The following is a 14114-nucleotide window of genomic DNA, read 5'->3' as shown; positions in this document are numbered from 1 at the left end:
CCCGCCCCCGCGCGCCCCACCTGCGGCTGCCACCCGCACCCGCAGCTGGATTGGCCCCAAGGCGCCAACGCCGGGCCAGGGCCAGCCCCATCACAGCCTGCTGGAGGTCTCTCCATTCCACCCGTCCTAGGGTCCTCACCTAAGGCAGCCTAACCAAGCGCTCCATCCCAGCCCGTTCCAACGTCCCTGGGGTGCGCCAGGCCCAGGATCCTCATCCAAGCCATCCAAGGGGCCTCCGTCCGAGGCAGTCCCGAGGTCCAGGCAACCCGTGTACTCCCCATCCCCTATGTCTCCCAATCCCGACCAGTGTCAGATTCCCCATCCCAGCCAACACCTGGACCTCCTATCTCAGGCGATCTCTCTCCAGACCCCATCATGGGCAGTCAGTCCCTGGGTCTCCCATCCCAGCCGGCCCTGTGCCCCTCCAGCCCAGCCAGTCTGCAGCTCACCACTCCCCCGACCAAACAAACACACTCATACTACAACACCACAGGCATCCTCCACTCCAGCCAGCCCTTAAACTCTCCATCCAAGCCAATGGTCCGGATCCCCTACCCCTGCCAACCCCAGGATCCCCCATCTTGGCCAGTCCCTGGGTCTTCCAACCAAGGCAGTCCCAGGATCTCCCATCCCAACAAATCCCGGGGACTCCCTATCACAGCCATTCTTGGGATCAAAGCTCCATTCATTCAATGTTCACTTCCTGCTCTTCTTTGGAAATGCTCTTCCCATTCACTCCAACATCTCTATTCAATGAAGTTGTACCCATCCTTCAAGACTTAACTCAAATGCCACCTTGCTGAAGCCAACCCTGATTTCCCCAGCCAGAAGCACACGCACTTGCCCTTGCACATACTCTCACACACGCGTGCATGCCCTCTCGCTAGCTCGTGTGCTCTCTCTCTCTCACTTTCTCTCTCACAGTCTCTCAAAGCTGGATTTAAATTCCTTCTTCTCCTCTCCGAACTTCCATTTCCCTATCAATAACACCTACCCCATGGGGTGGTCTTGCATAAATCATGCAAAAACACCTTCCACAGAAAAGACAATCGACATAATGGGAGAAAATATGTGCAAATCATGTATATGATTACAAGGGACTCGTATCTAGAATATATAAAGAACTCTTACAAATCGACAATAAAAAGACAATCCATTTTTTTAAAGAGGCAAAGGATTTGAATAAACATTTCTCCAAAGAAGATGTACAAATGGCCGATAAGCACAAGAAAAGATGCTCAACCTCATTAGCCAACAGGAAATGCAAATTAAAACCACAATGAGCTTTCAGGCTACCCCTAAGGCATTTTCCTGGGTTCCCCAGTAACTTAAAGGGAAACTTTCACAACGTTGGGAGCCTCTGATGTCCTGCGGATGAAAGAAGAGGATATCCTCAAATTCCTTGCAGCAGGAACCCATTTGGATGGCATCAATGTTGACTTCCAAATGGAACAGTACATCTACAAAAGGAAAAGTGAGGACATCTACATCACAAATCTGAAGGGAACCTGGATGAAGCTTCTGCCGTTGTTGCCACTTCAAAACCCGGCCGCTGTCACTGTTATATCCTCCAGGAATACTGGCCAGTGGGCTGTGCTGAAGTTTGCTGCTCCCATCGGGGCCACTCGTATTGCTAGGTGCTTCATAGCTGGAACTTTCACTAACTAAATCCAGACAGCCTCCCAGGAGGCACATCTGCTGGTGGTTACTGATCCCAGGGCTGACCACCAGCCTCTCACAGAGGTGTCTCATGTTAACCTGCCTACCATTGCTCTGGGTAACACAGATTCTCCTCTGCGCTATGTGGACATTGCCATCCAGTGTAACAAGGGAGTCTGATGTGGATGCTGGCCCGGGAAGTTCTGCACATGTGTGGCACCATCTCCTGTGAACACCCATGGGAGGTCATGCCTAATCTCTACTTCTGCAGAGATCCTGAAGAGATTGAAAAGGAAAAGCAGACTGCTGCTGAAAAGGCTGTAACCAAGGAGGAACTTCAGGGTAAATGGACTGCTCCCACTCCTGAGTTTACAGCTCTTCAACCCAAGGTCACAGACTGGTCTGAAGGCATGCAAATGCCCTCTGTGCCTATTAAGTAGTTCTCTACTAAAGTTTGGAGGTCTCTGCCTACCCGTGAAGCCTAGCCTGCAACTCCCACTGCTCAGGCCACTGAATGAGTGGGAATAACCACTGAGTAGTCTTAAGCTGTTCTTCCACAGGCTTTTGAACAGAAAACAGAAATAAGGTTGATAGAAACTAAACATCAGTTTCTTAAACACACACACACACACACACACACACAGATACTACTTCACATTCACTATGGTAGCTAAAATCCAAAGGACAATGAGAAGTGTTAGCAAGCATGTGGAGAAACTGGAACCCTTATCGAGGGTAGGAATGTAAAATGGTGCAGCCACTTTGGAAAACAAAGTGGCAGTTCCTCAACATGTTAAACATACAGTTACCATATGACCCAAGAATTCCACTCCTAGGTATATATCCAAGAGAAATAGAAGGTACATCTACACAAAAACTTGTCCATGAATGTTCATAGCAACATTATTCATAATAGCCAAAAAGTAGAAACAAGCAAATGCTCAATTGATGAATGAATACACAAAATGTGGTACAGCCCCCAGCGGAATCATATTCAGCCATTAAAAAGGAATGAAGCACTAATGCATGCTAAAACATGGATAAACCTTGAAAACATTATGCTAATGAGAGAAGCCAGTGATAAAAGGCCACATATTATAAGATTCCTTTTATGTGAAATTTCAGAATAGGCAAATCTATAGAGACAGAAATTAGAGTAGTGGTTGTCAGGGGCTGGAGTGTGGGTGGAGGAATGGGGAGACACTGCTAACAGGTATGGGGATTTTTTGGAAGAGGATAAAAATATTCTAAAATTAGATTGTGGTGATGGTTGTACAACCCTGTTAATATACTAAAAACCGCTGAATTGTACCTTTTATTTTTTTTAAAGCTTTTTTTTTTTAAGCTTTTCTTTTGAAGACGGAATCTCGCTCTGTCACCCAGGCTAGAGTGCAGTGGTGCGTGATCACAGCTCATTGGAACCTCAAACTCCTGGGCTCAAGTGATCCTCCTGCCTCAGCCTCCTGAGTAGCTTGGACTACAGGCATGTGCCACCATGCCCGGCTAATTTTTTTATTTTTCTGTAGAGACGGAAGGTCTCACTGTGCTGCTCAGGCTGGTCTCGAACTCCTGACCCCAAGTAATCCTTCCACCTCAGCCTCCCAAAGTGCTAGGACTACAGGCGTGAACCATCGTACCTGGTTGAATTGTACCTTTTAAAAGGGTAAATTTTATGGTACATGAATTATATCGCAATAAAACTTCATTTAAAAAAAACAGCTTGCACAGAGCTGGTACATAACAACAACTACAATAATAATAGCTAACACGTCTATCGTGCTTACCAAATGTCAGGCACTGTGCTATGCACTTTTCATATATGGAGTCACTTAATCCTCATGACAATCCTATGAGGTAGGTACTGTTATTACCTCCATCTTACAGGTGAGGAAAATGAAACAGAGAGGTTGAGTGACTTGCCCAGGGTCACACAGAGGCATAGTCAGGACACTCAGATGTTTCCTTCTCACTTCTTTGTATCTTCCCTCAGTACCTTGTACAAAGTGCTCCATAAAGGTTAAAGTAATACAGTATATCCATTGAATATTTCTAGTCTTCCAGCAAATACTTGCAGATTATTTATGCTCTAGGCAATGCCTGCATTGCAGTCCTTATCCTTGCTTCTCTCATTCAGATTCCCTCTGGGGTTGGGGGCAGATGGGTACTAAGATTCACTCACAAAATATTTATGGAATGTCTACTATGTGTCAAGCACTGCTCTAGACACTGAGGATACAGCAATGAACAAAATGGATAATCATCCCTAACCTCATAGAGCTGACATTGTAGTGGGGGAGAGAGACAACAAACAAATAGAGTATGTAGAGCATGTTGGCTGGTGAACTGTGTTGAACAGTATCCCCCCAAAATTCATGTCCACCCAGAAACTGTGAGTGTGACCTTATTTGGAAATAAGAATCTTTGCAGATGTAATCAAGTTAAGATGAGGTCATATTGGATTAGTGCGGGTCCAACTGCAATGACTAGTGTCCTTACACGAAGAGGGAAAATTGGACACAGAAACACACATACATGAGAACATCATGTGAACATAGAGGCAGAGATTAGAGTGATGCCAAGGAATGCCAAGGATTGCCACACCACCAGAAGCTGGAAGAGGCAAGGAAGGATTCTTTCCTAGATCCTTCAGAAGAAGCATGGCCCCGCTGACACCTTAGTTTTTGACTTCTAGCCCCCAGGGCTGTGAGTGAACCAATATCTGTTGTTGTGAGCCACGAAGTTTGTGGTACTTTGTTACAGCAGCCCCAGACACTAGCACAGATGCTGATAGGTGCTCTGGAGAAAGACAAGGCAGGGAAGGCTGATGGAAAGCCTTGGGTGAATGACATATAGCATCTGCCCTCAGAGAGCTCCCAGTCTAGTTAGAGAGCCACAAGCATAAGTCACAAACATGACTAACAAGACAGACTATGCAAAGCGCTAGCGTGGAGGCGCAAGGACTGGGTGCTGGGAGGTCTTCATGGATGTGAAGGTATTTGAGCTAAGCTGAGGATTTCAAGAGGTCAAAGTGCTAGAGCTGAGCAAGACCTGCTGAAAGGAACCGTGTGCTATGGGAGGAAAGGAACAGAGTCAGGAAAACTGTGTGTGTTTAGGGAACCACGCATAGTTTGAAGAGAACACAAGAGACATGCGTATGTCTGTCTGCGTGTGTGTTGTAAGAGATAGGAGATGAGAAGACACAGTTTGATTCAGCTTGGAGAAGACTCCATTGCCAAACTGAAGGATCTGGACCTTCTCTTACAGGTCAATGAAAAGTCATGGAAGGTTTTTGAGCAGGGGAATGACATGGCAGGAGGGGAGGGGCCCACATGGATATCGTACACACTGACTATTAGATGCTATTATCCAAGGGGAGTTTAGTACTGATTCGTTGTTGTTCAGCAGCAACTGTGGCCCTACCTTCTTTTCCTGCCTGCTGCCTCCCAGAGTCATCTCCCAGGAGCCCCAGTCCCTGGGGTGATTGCTCCAATTCCCCTTACCCTCGGACAGCTTTGCCAAGGAATGTGGTGCTATAGCAGAAAAGAGCCCTGAAAACCACATCTTACCACTGCCAGGAACCAGTCAACAAGAACTTGTCAGAATACTGAGAACCATGAAACATTTCCCTCAGATCCAAAGGTGGCATCTGTTCAAATTGGTTTTTCCTACTGGATTCTCGCAGATCTTCTCCTATACCTGTAAGCTGCCAGGCATGAGATGAGGAAATCAAACATTCTAAAAAATCATTGGTCTTTCCCTCAAGGAGTTAATAGTCCAAAATGTCAGAGCTTAAGGGAACTTAAAGGTGAACTTATTTTTTAGATGAAGACACTGAAGACCAGAGAGAAGGGATGTGCACACAATTGCTGTGGTCAGTGACCACTAGGCTACAATTCTTTTCTTGGGCTATTTCCTGAGCTCTAGTGTTCTGAAGAGTCTTGAGATTACAGACTTCCGAGGGCACAAAGGTAGGAAAGTGACCATCTTGTGAGGAACACAGAAGGAAAAGTGAAGGGAAAAGAAAGACTCTCTTCTCTGTAGGGATCCCTAAAGAGATTGCGGTGCTTAAAACTGAGACATCATTTGGCTAATTAATTAGTTATCCCTCCAGCCCTCTTTCCTCTAGTGGGGGAAGGGGTGAGATGTAACCAAAGTACCTGTCAGTCTTGAGCAGCTGCACAGAGAAAGCAATCCTAATAGGCTAGTCTGGAGTTTTGTTTTAGGAAAAATTTTCTCTCTGAAGATGATTTGTAAGCTTGATCCTGTCAGAACATAAAACCACATAACCCGATGTGTTTCCAATTTTGTCCTAGCTGCCATAAAACTTTGAGCCAAATTCACAGTCCAATTATAATCCAGTTCATTTTAGGTACCTGGCAACATCTATTCATGCTTTCTTTACATGGTCTCTGGTCTGTTTTCTTCCACATTTTTATCCCTAATTGTCTTTCTTTCATGTCATAAACTGGTGAGTTGCCTAATATCCTCTTTAAAGTAGGCGGGATACAAATCTCACATAAACTAAACTATATTTACAGATGCTAAGGGGATTTGAAACAATGAAAGAACATTTGAAGGAACAGGTGATGTCTGTCCTATAGGAGAGCAGGCTATGAAGACATGATTACTGTCTTCAAATATCCAATAGGCTGTCAGGGGGGCAATGTAGCGGAATTATTCTGCTTAGCTCCATAGGTCACAGCCAGAAGCAATGGGTGAAAATTACAGGGAGACAATCCCAGAGGGAAGAAACTTCTCACATGTGAAGCTCAGGGAAGAGGGTGAGTGCACTGCCATTGGAGGACTTCAAATAGTGACTGGATGGCCTTGTCTGGAGGATCCGTTGCCTAGGGAATGTAAACTCTGGATGGAGGAGCTGGATAACATGATTTTAAAGATCCTTTCCAGCCCTGTTATATGTACAACACAGTCCTAGATGTAGAAAAGAAGTCTGGAGGGAAAAGGGAATGGAGGTGGGAGGGAAACAAGAAAGAAGGAAAGAAAGAAGCAAAGGTTCCTCTAACACTGGAACATTCTAGCCAAAAGCAGTGAACACTGACCACTCCTGAGACACTCATAAAAGGAAGAATGGTCCATAAACAGAACCCAAGCTTGCATTTCCCCAGTCCTATTTCATGTGATTCCTCTAGGGCAGGAGAAATAGAAAAAAATCCATTCCATTGCTCCCCACTGCCAACTAACTGGCTGTTATTCAAGGAAGAACAGGTCAAGACTATTAGAGCTGGAAGGAATTTTAGAGATCATGTAATCCAAACCTCTCATTTTATAACCAGATAAAAAGAGGCTCAGAGAGTGGAAGGGACTGGTTCCATGTTAGCTACTCCACTTGACTGCTTGCTGCTTAAGGACAGAGATGATTTTGTTGACCTTTCAATTCCCCAGCCTGGCTTGGCTCTGTGTGCACGGTAAGCAGTTGGAAAATGGAATTGAATTGAATTACCGAGAAGAGCTGCAAGTAGAAGCTAGGTCTTTTGACTCCCAGCTTTCCATGACAAAAATCTGATTCAACATTTATTTGCTTCTCTATGTGCCAGGCCTGGAGCTATAGCAAGAGATGAACCAGAGGTAGGCTAACGATTCCACCAGGGAGATTCCACCAGGGAGCTAGGCTCTTCCGCTCTCAGGCCCTGCACACCTGCTGTTCTTTTGGCATAGAGAGATCTCTCCCATGCCTTTGCCCACTTACTGCCCATTTATCCTTCAGACCTCAGATGTAATGTCAGCTCATCGGCAGCACCTTCTCTCACTCCTGGACTAGACGGATTCCTCTGATACATGCTCTCAGTGAGTCCTTTTCCTTCCTTGAACCGAGCAAGTTTGTAATTACATATTGATTTGAGCAGTTCTTTGTTTGCTTACCTCCTGTCTCCCTGATTAGACTGTTAGCTCTACAAGGGCAGATACTCTGTTTTGCTCCCCACTGTATGGCACAAGCCTGGCAAAAAGCCTGGTACGTGGTAGGTAAGTGATAAGAAATCCATGTACGTTGAATGCATGAATCAACAACTTAATGGGGTATATAGGTAGGTAAATTATAATTACAATTCATTGTGATAAGGGGTATAAGACAAAACAGAAATCAGTTCTTTAGGAAAGAGGAAGCCAGCTCCTGTACCAATGGAGCTGGCCTTGGCTAGCCTTGTAGAACATGTAATACTGCCAGAAATCAAAGCATGGGGCTAACAGCATAGCCTTGCGACAGTGCCCATTGTGTTCAGACAAACCAAAGCTACTTACCGGCATCTACTTCCCCAGTCTGCTAAAAAGCAGGCAGTTCTGCCACAGTGGGAGGGACTGGACACCTGAGTGTTGGTGGGGGTTCAGGCAATCAGACCACAGGGGGCAGGCGTAGCTGAAAGGATGCTCCTGGGATTTGGGACTCAAAGATCTCTCTGCTCCTCAGTATTCTCTCCAGGAGAAAGATCAAGAGAATTGATTGGTCCTAGAATGAGTGGTCAGTTCTGCACCTTTTGGGCAGGGGAGGTTGAGGGTGTGGGGAGGAGGGGTGTCGGGGTTGTAAGACCTACTCTCAGGCATAAGAGAGTATTGCCCTCTAGTGGTGATAATAATAATAATGATAATGATAATGATAATAACAACTAGTGGTTGTGGTCCTTGCTAGGGTGACCAAGCATCCTGGTTTGCCCGGGATTGTTTTAGCACTGAAAGTCCCACATCCCAAAAAGCCTGAGTCCTAGGCAAACAGGGTCAGTTGGTCATCCTATCCCTTGATGGTGTTTGATGAACTCTGAATACACATGATCTCATTAGACAGCGTCTAACCCCCAAGGCCAGGAATCAGGATTCAGGCTGCACACATCTGCAGAGCTTAAGAGATCCAGCCCATTTTCTGGATGAGAAAACAAAGCCCAAAATGAGGGAAGGAACTTCCTTGTTCAGCATCACATCACAAATTAATGGCACAACCAGGATCAGCATCTAGGTGTCCAAACCCATAGCCCCATGCTCTTTGCCCCTGCCTGGCATGTCCTCGGCTACTTTGTCAGTTTGTCTGGTCCCATGATATCTAGGACGACTTCCCTAAACTACTCACCCCTTAATCCTTTCATAAAACTTCCCCCTCTGAAAGCTTGAAACACTCATTTGGCACTTAGCACGTGCTACAGGTACTATTTTTTATCCTTTAAATGTATAGCTCAAAAAAAAAGGAAAGCTCCTCAGTCCCCCAACCCTAACCCCCAGAGATACCCGGGAGGAGAGCAGCCTCTGGCTAGAAGAGTCTCGGTGGTGCCCCTAGTTGGTCCAGGGCCCTGAGGAAAGGGCATTTGGCACTGCAGAGCAAGAAGAGAAGCAGAGAGAGGCTTTCGCGTCAGCAGGTGGGATGGATTTGGGAGCCAAGCACTGAGAGGTGAGAAGGCCTCAAGAGGAAAGGAGAGAGTGAGAGGCTTCTTTGCTCTAGGGATACCGTCAGGGAAGGGGTCCTAGTTTTCTTGCTGCCAAAAATGCAGTGTTCTTCTCTGATCCCCTGGTCCCTGACAAGGACCCCCAAAATCAGCTCTTGCCTCTCCCCTCTACTGAGACAAATTTGCAAACTCCCACATCTCTGTGGAAACGGCAGAGAGCAGGAGAGAAGAAAAAAGGAGAAAAATCCACCCACATGCCAACAAACTGGAAAAAAAATAACCCAGGCCTTGTCTCACTCAGCTGTTGGCTTGCTGCTCCCTCCCACTGTGGCGGCTGCTCCTGCCTCCTGGACAAGGACCTGGCTCTGTTCAGTTCCCCCTTCCCATGAGGAGCTGGCTTTTGTCAAGGCCCCTTGCCACGACCCCCATCCCAGGGAGGGTCCTGGAGTCCAGGGTCAGGAAAGCTGGATGGGAGGACTGGAGAGCCACCAAAGGCTCGTGGCTGACCACAGACTCCTCGCCCATCACTGTCTCCCAAACCATGTAGGGGACCCTCCTCCCCATCCCAGGGAAGTAAGTCAAGGAGATGGGGCACCACCCACAAGCTGGCCCCACCAGGCCATTTCTGCCTCAGAGGCTGTCCCCGGCCTCTTCTCTGCTCCCTCCCCCCAGCCCTCCCCCTCTGCTGCCTCTCTCTACCATTTTCAAGCTCTGTTTTCAGCCTAATTCTCTATTTCCATCTTTTTGTGCCCTTGTCTTTCTTCATCTTCTGCTCCAGTTCTGGGCACCATATTTCAAAAAACAAAACAAAATGGAGTGTGTTGGTAGGAAAGGAGGGATCTGGAAATCATCACTATTAGGAACCATTGAGGAAAATGGAGATGTTTTGCCTGTAGGAAGGAGGATGTGGACTCAGAGCAGCATGGAAGGATATAACCACAAGGAGCTTTTTGGATGACCTTGTTCTACAGATGATGTGACTGAGGCCCAGAGAGGGAAGAAGACCTGGGGCTCTCATGCAGAAGAGGGGACAGCTTTGTTCTGTGGGCCTCTGGGAAACAGAAAGACCCAGTGAGTGCAAGACACAAGAAAGCAGATTTAAATGACAATTTGGTTTCTTCCTTCTAAATCCTTATTCCTGTTAATCCCTTTGTCTTACCATGCAGGATCTCCAATTCAATGCCAAACAAAAGGGATAATAATGAGCATCCTTGTCTTGTTAATTTAAAGGGAAAAGTGTCAATGCTTCACCATTATATATAGTGTTCACTGTAGGATTTTGGAGGACACTTTTTATCAGGTTAGGTTTCCTCTTATTCCTAGTATATTAAGAACTTTTTTTGTCAAGAGTAGGGATTAAGCTTTATCAAATGCTTCCTCAGCATCTTTTCTAATGATCATACAGTTTTTTTCTTCCAATCTTTCCAAATTCCTTTCTTCCTTGGCAATCCTCAATAATTGGGTCTTTGTCTTAATAACTGGGTCTCTGAGTGACAAGCAACTGGACCTAGGCCAAAACCCCCTTGCGGTTTCGACAACAATTATAATTCAAAAAGTTAAAAGTGGCGGGGCATGGTGGCTCACACCTGTAATCCTAGCACTTTGGAATGCTGAGGCAGGAGGATTGAGGCCAAGAGTTTGAGATCAGCTTGAGCGCCATAGTGAGATCCCATCTCTACAAAAAATAGAAAACTTAGCTGGGTGTTGTGGCACACACCTGTAGCTCCAGCTACTTGGGAGGCTGAGGCAGGAGGATTGTTTGAGCCCGGGAGTTTGAGGTTGCAGTGAGCTATGATGATGCCATGGCACTCTAGCCCAGGTAACAGACCCAGACCCTGTCTCCAAAAAAAAAAAAAAAAAGTAAAAAGTGTTACAAAAATAAATGAAAAATACAGTACAAAGGTAGTGTGATATGTGGAGGATGGGGAACAAGATTAAATAAGGTTAGTCAGGGAAGGACCCTCCGTAGAGGTGAGAGTTAAGGTGAGTTTGAATGACAAGAAGAAGCCATTTCATGAGGATCCAGAGGCATGGCATCACAGGCAGAGTGAAACACAAGAACAAAGGCCCTAGGGATGGGCCAGGTGCCACGGCACACGCCTGTAATCCTAGCACTCTGGAAGGCTGAGGTGGGAGGATCACTTGAGCTCAGGAGTTTGAGACCAGCCTGAGCAAGAGCAAGACCCCATCTCTACTAAAAATAGAAAAATTAGCCAAGCGTTGTGGTGCACTCCTGTAGTCCCAGCTACTCAGGAGGCTGAGGCAGGAGGATCATTCGAACCAGGAGTTGGAGGTTGCTGTGAGCTAGGCTGATGCTACAGCACCCTAATCTGGGCAACAAAGTGAGACTCTGTCTTAAAAAAAAAAAAAGAAAGAAAGCCGTAGGGATGAGCATGGTATATTCAAAGGTCTCCAGAAAGAAGTCCAGCTGGAGAGAGCAAGAGGGAAGACAGGCACTAGATGAGGTAGGAAAGAAGTTCTGGAGCAAGACTGTGTAGGGCTATGTCGGCCATGGAAGGTGTCTAGATTTTATTTCAGATACAGTGAAAAGCCATGAGAGGGTTTTTACTTGGGAGTGACACAATCTGAATTTTGTATTTTAAAGCTTGCTCTGTCTGATGTGTGGAAAATGGGTTATAGTGGGGTAAAACAGAAATATGAAGGCCAACTAAGAGGTTAGTTATGAGACCAGATGGTCCAGGTAAGACACCATGATAGCTTGGGCTAGGATAGTAATGGTGGAGAAAGATATGTGGACAGACTTGGAATATATTTTTACCTAGCACTTTGGGATGCTGAGGTGGGAGGATCACTTGAGGTCAGGAGTTTGAGAAAAGCCTGAGCAAGAGCGAGACCTTGTCTCTACAAAAAAATAGAAAAATTAGCCAGGCATGGTGGCACACACCTGTAGTCCCAGCTACTTGGGAGGCTGAGGCAGGAGGATTGCTTAAGCCCAGGAGTTGGAGGTTGCAATGAGCTATGATCACGCTACTGCACTCTAGCCTGGGGGACAAAGCAAGATTCTGTTTCAAAAAAAAAAAAAAATCAACACATTTCTAAATAACACATAGGTCAAAGAAGAAGTCTCAAGAGAAATTTAAAAATATTTCAAATTAAATGAAAATAAAAACACAATTTATCAAAATTGTGGGATTATAGAAAATCCCAAACAATCTATACATTTAAAAAAACTACTCCTGGATACCTCAAAGAACTAAAAGTAGAACTACCATTTGATGCAGCAATCCCACTACTGGGTATCTACCCAAAAGAAAAAAAGATATTCTATAAAAAGACATCTGCACTTCAATGTTTATAGCAGCACAATTCGCATTTGCAAAGATGTGGAAACAACCCAAGTGCCCATCAATACATGAGTGGATTAACAAAATGTGGCATATGTATACCATGGAGTACTACTCAGCCATAAAAAAATTGGTGAACTACCTATTGTATTATCCTGGATGGAGTTGGAAACCATTCTTCTAAGTGAAGTACCACAAGAATGGAAAAACAAACACCACATGTACTAACCATTAAATTGGTACTAATCGATAGACACTAATATGCACATATGGGAAGTAACATTCAAAGGGTGTCGGGCAGGTGGGAAGGGGGAGGACAGAATGGGTAAATCCACACTGAACGGATGCGGTGCATGCTTTCTGGGGAATGGGCATGCTTGTCGGGTGGTGCAAAGGCAATTTATGTAACCAAAGCCCCGTAATACTCTGAAATAAAAAATTAAAAAAAACAACCCACTTCTGGAACTAATGAGAGTATAGCAAGGTCACAGGGTACAAGGTCAATACACAAAAATCAATTGCTTTCCTACATACCAGCAATGGACAATTAGATTTGAAATTTTTAAAAAGCAATTCCATTTTCAATAGTAGCAAACCAATAAAATAATTTAGAAACAAATATAACAAAATATGTACAAGATCTAAATGTAGAAAACTAGAAAACACAGATAAAAGAAATCAAAGAAGATCTATACAAAGGGAGAGCTATTCCCTGTACTTGGATAAGAAGACTCAATATTGTTAGGATGTCAATTCTTCCCAGCTTCATGTATAGATTCAACATCATTTCAGCCAAAATTCCAGCAATCTATATTGTAGACATAGACAAAATAATTCCAAAGTTTAAAGTTTAAAGACCTAGTATAACCAAAACGATACTGAGGAACAAAGTTGGAGGATTCACACCACCTGATTTCAAGTCAGCTCCAGTACTATAAAGCTATAGTACATAAGACAGTGCAGAAAACACAAACTGTTTTTCCTTTGTTCTCACACCACATCAATCAATGCAGAAGACTTCTGTGACCATATGTTTGGGGGAATTTCCCCACACATCAAGTAAGCAATCCATTTTGTAGTAGACACCAGCTGGGTGTTTAATTTTGACACTATCTACCTGGAGATAGTGTCAGATCCCACAGGTTGAGGGCTCAGTCTCCAAGACTGCCTCTCCCCTTCAAATGCAAATCACAAGCTCCAGGTTGTTTTACCTGTGTTTTTAACCAACTAGGTATAAATTGGGTTTCCACGACCCACTCTATTAATTTGATCTCTATTAATTTGTAGCTCACAGAACTCAGGAAAACACTTACTTATATTTATTGGATTATTATAAAGAATATTACAAAGAATATTAATGAAAAAACGTATAGGGCAAGACATGTGGGAAGGACTCTGAGTTTCCATGCCCTCTCCAGGTGCTGTGGCCTCCAGGAATCTCCACGTGTTTTGCTATCTGGAAGCTCCCCCAACTCTGGCCTTTTGGGTTGTTATGGAAGCTTTATTACACAGTCATGATTGATTAAATCACTGGCTGTGCGTGATTGACTTAATATTCATCCCCTCTTCCCTCCCAAGAGGTTGGCGTGAAGTCCCAACCCTCTAATCCTGCCTTGGTCTTTCTGGAGACTGGCCTCCGTCCTGAAGCTAGCTAGGCACTGTCAGCCATCAGTCAACTCATTAGCATACAGAAAGATATCACTTTGGAGATTTAAAGGATTTTAGAAGTTGTATGTCAGGAAACCAAGTTGAATATGTATTTTAT

The 14114-nt window shown here is 44.9% G+C and overlaps 1 pseudogene; it reads left to right on the top strand.

Moving 5' to 3' along the window:
* The first annotated feature begins 375 nt into the window (after nucleotides 1-375).
* LOC105823430 lies at nucleotides 376-2198 on the top strand (annotated as a pseudogene).
* The last annotated feature ends 11916 nt before the right edge of the window (nucleotides 2199-14114 follow it).

This window comes from Propithecus coquereli, unplaced genomic scaffold (genome assembly GCF_000956105.1).
Source record: "Propithecus coquereli isolate 6110/MARCELLA unplaced genomic scaffold, Pcoq_1.0 Scaffold671, whole genome shotgun sequence".
Lineage (NCBI taxonomy): Eukaryota > Metazoa > Chordata > Mammalia > Primates > Indriidae > Propithecus > Propithecus coquereli.
This window is presented reverse-complemented; position numbering and strand designations above follow the sequence as displayed.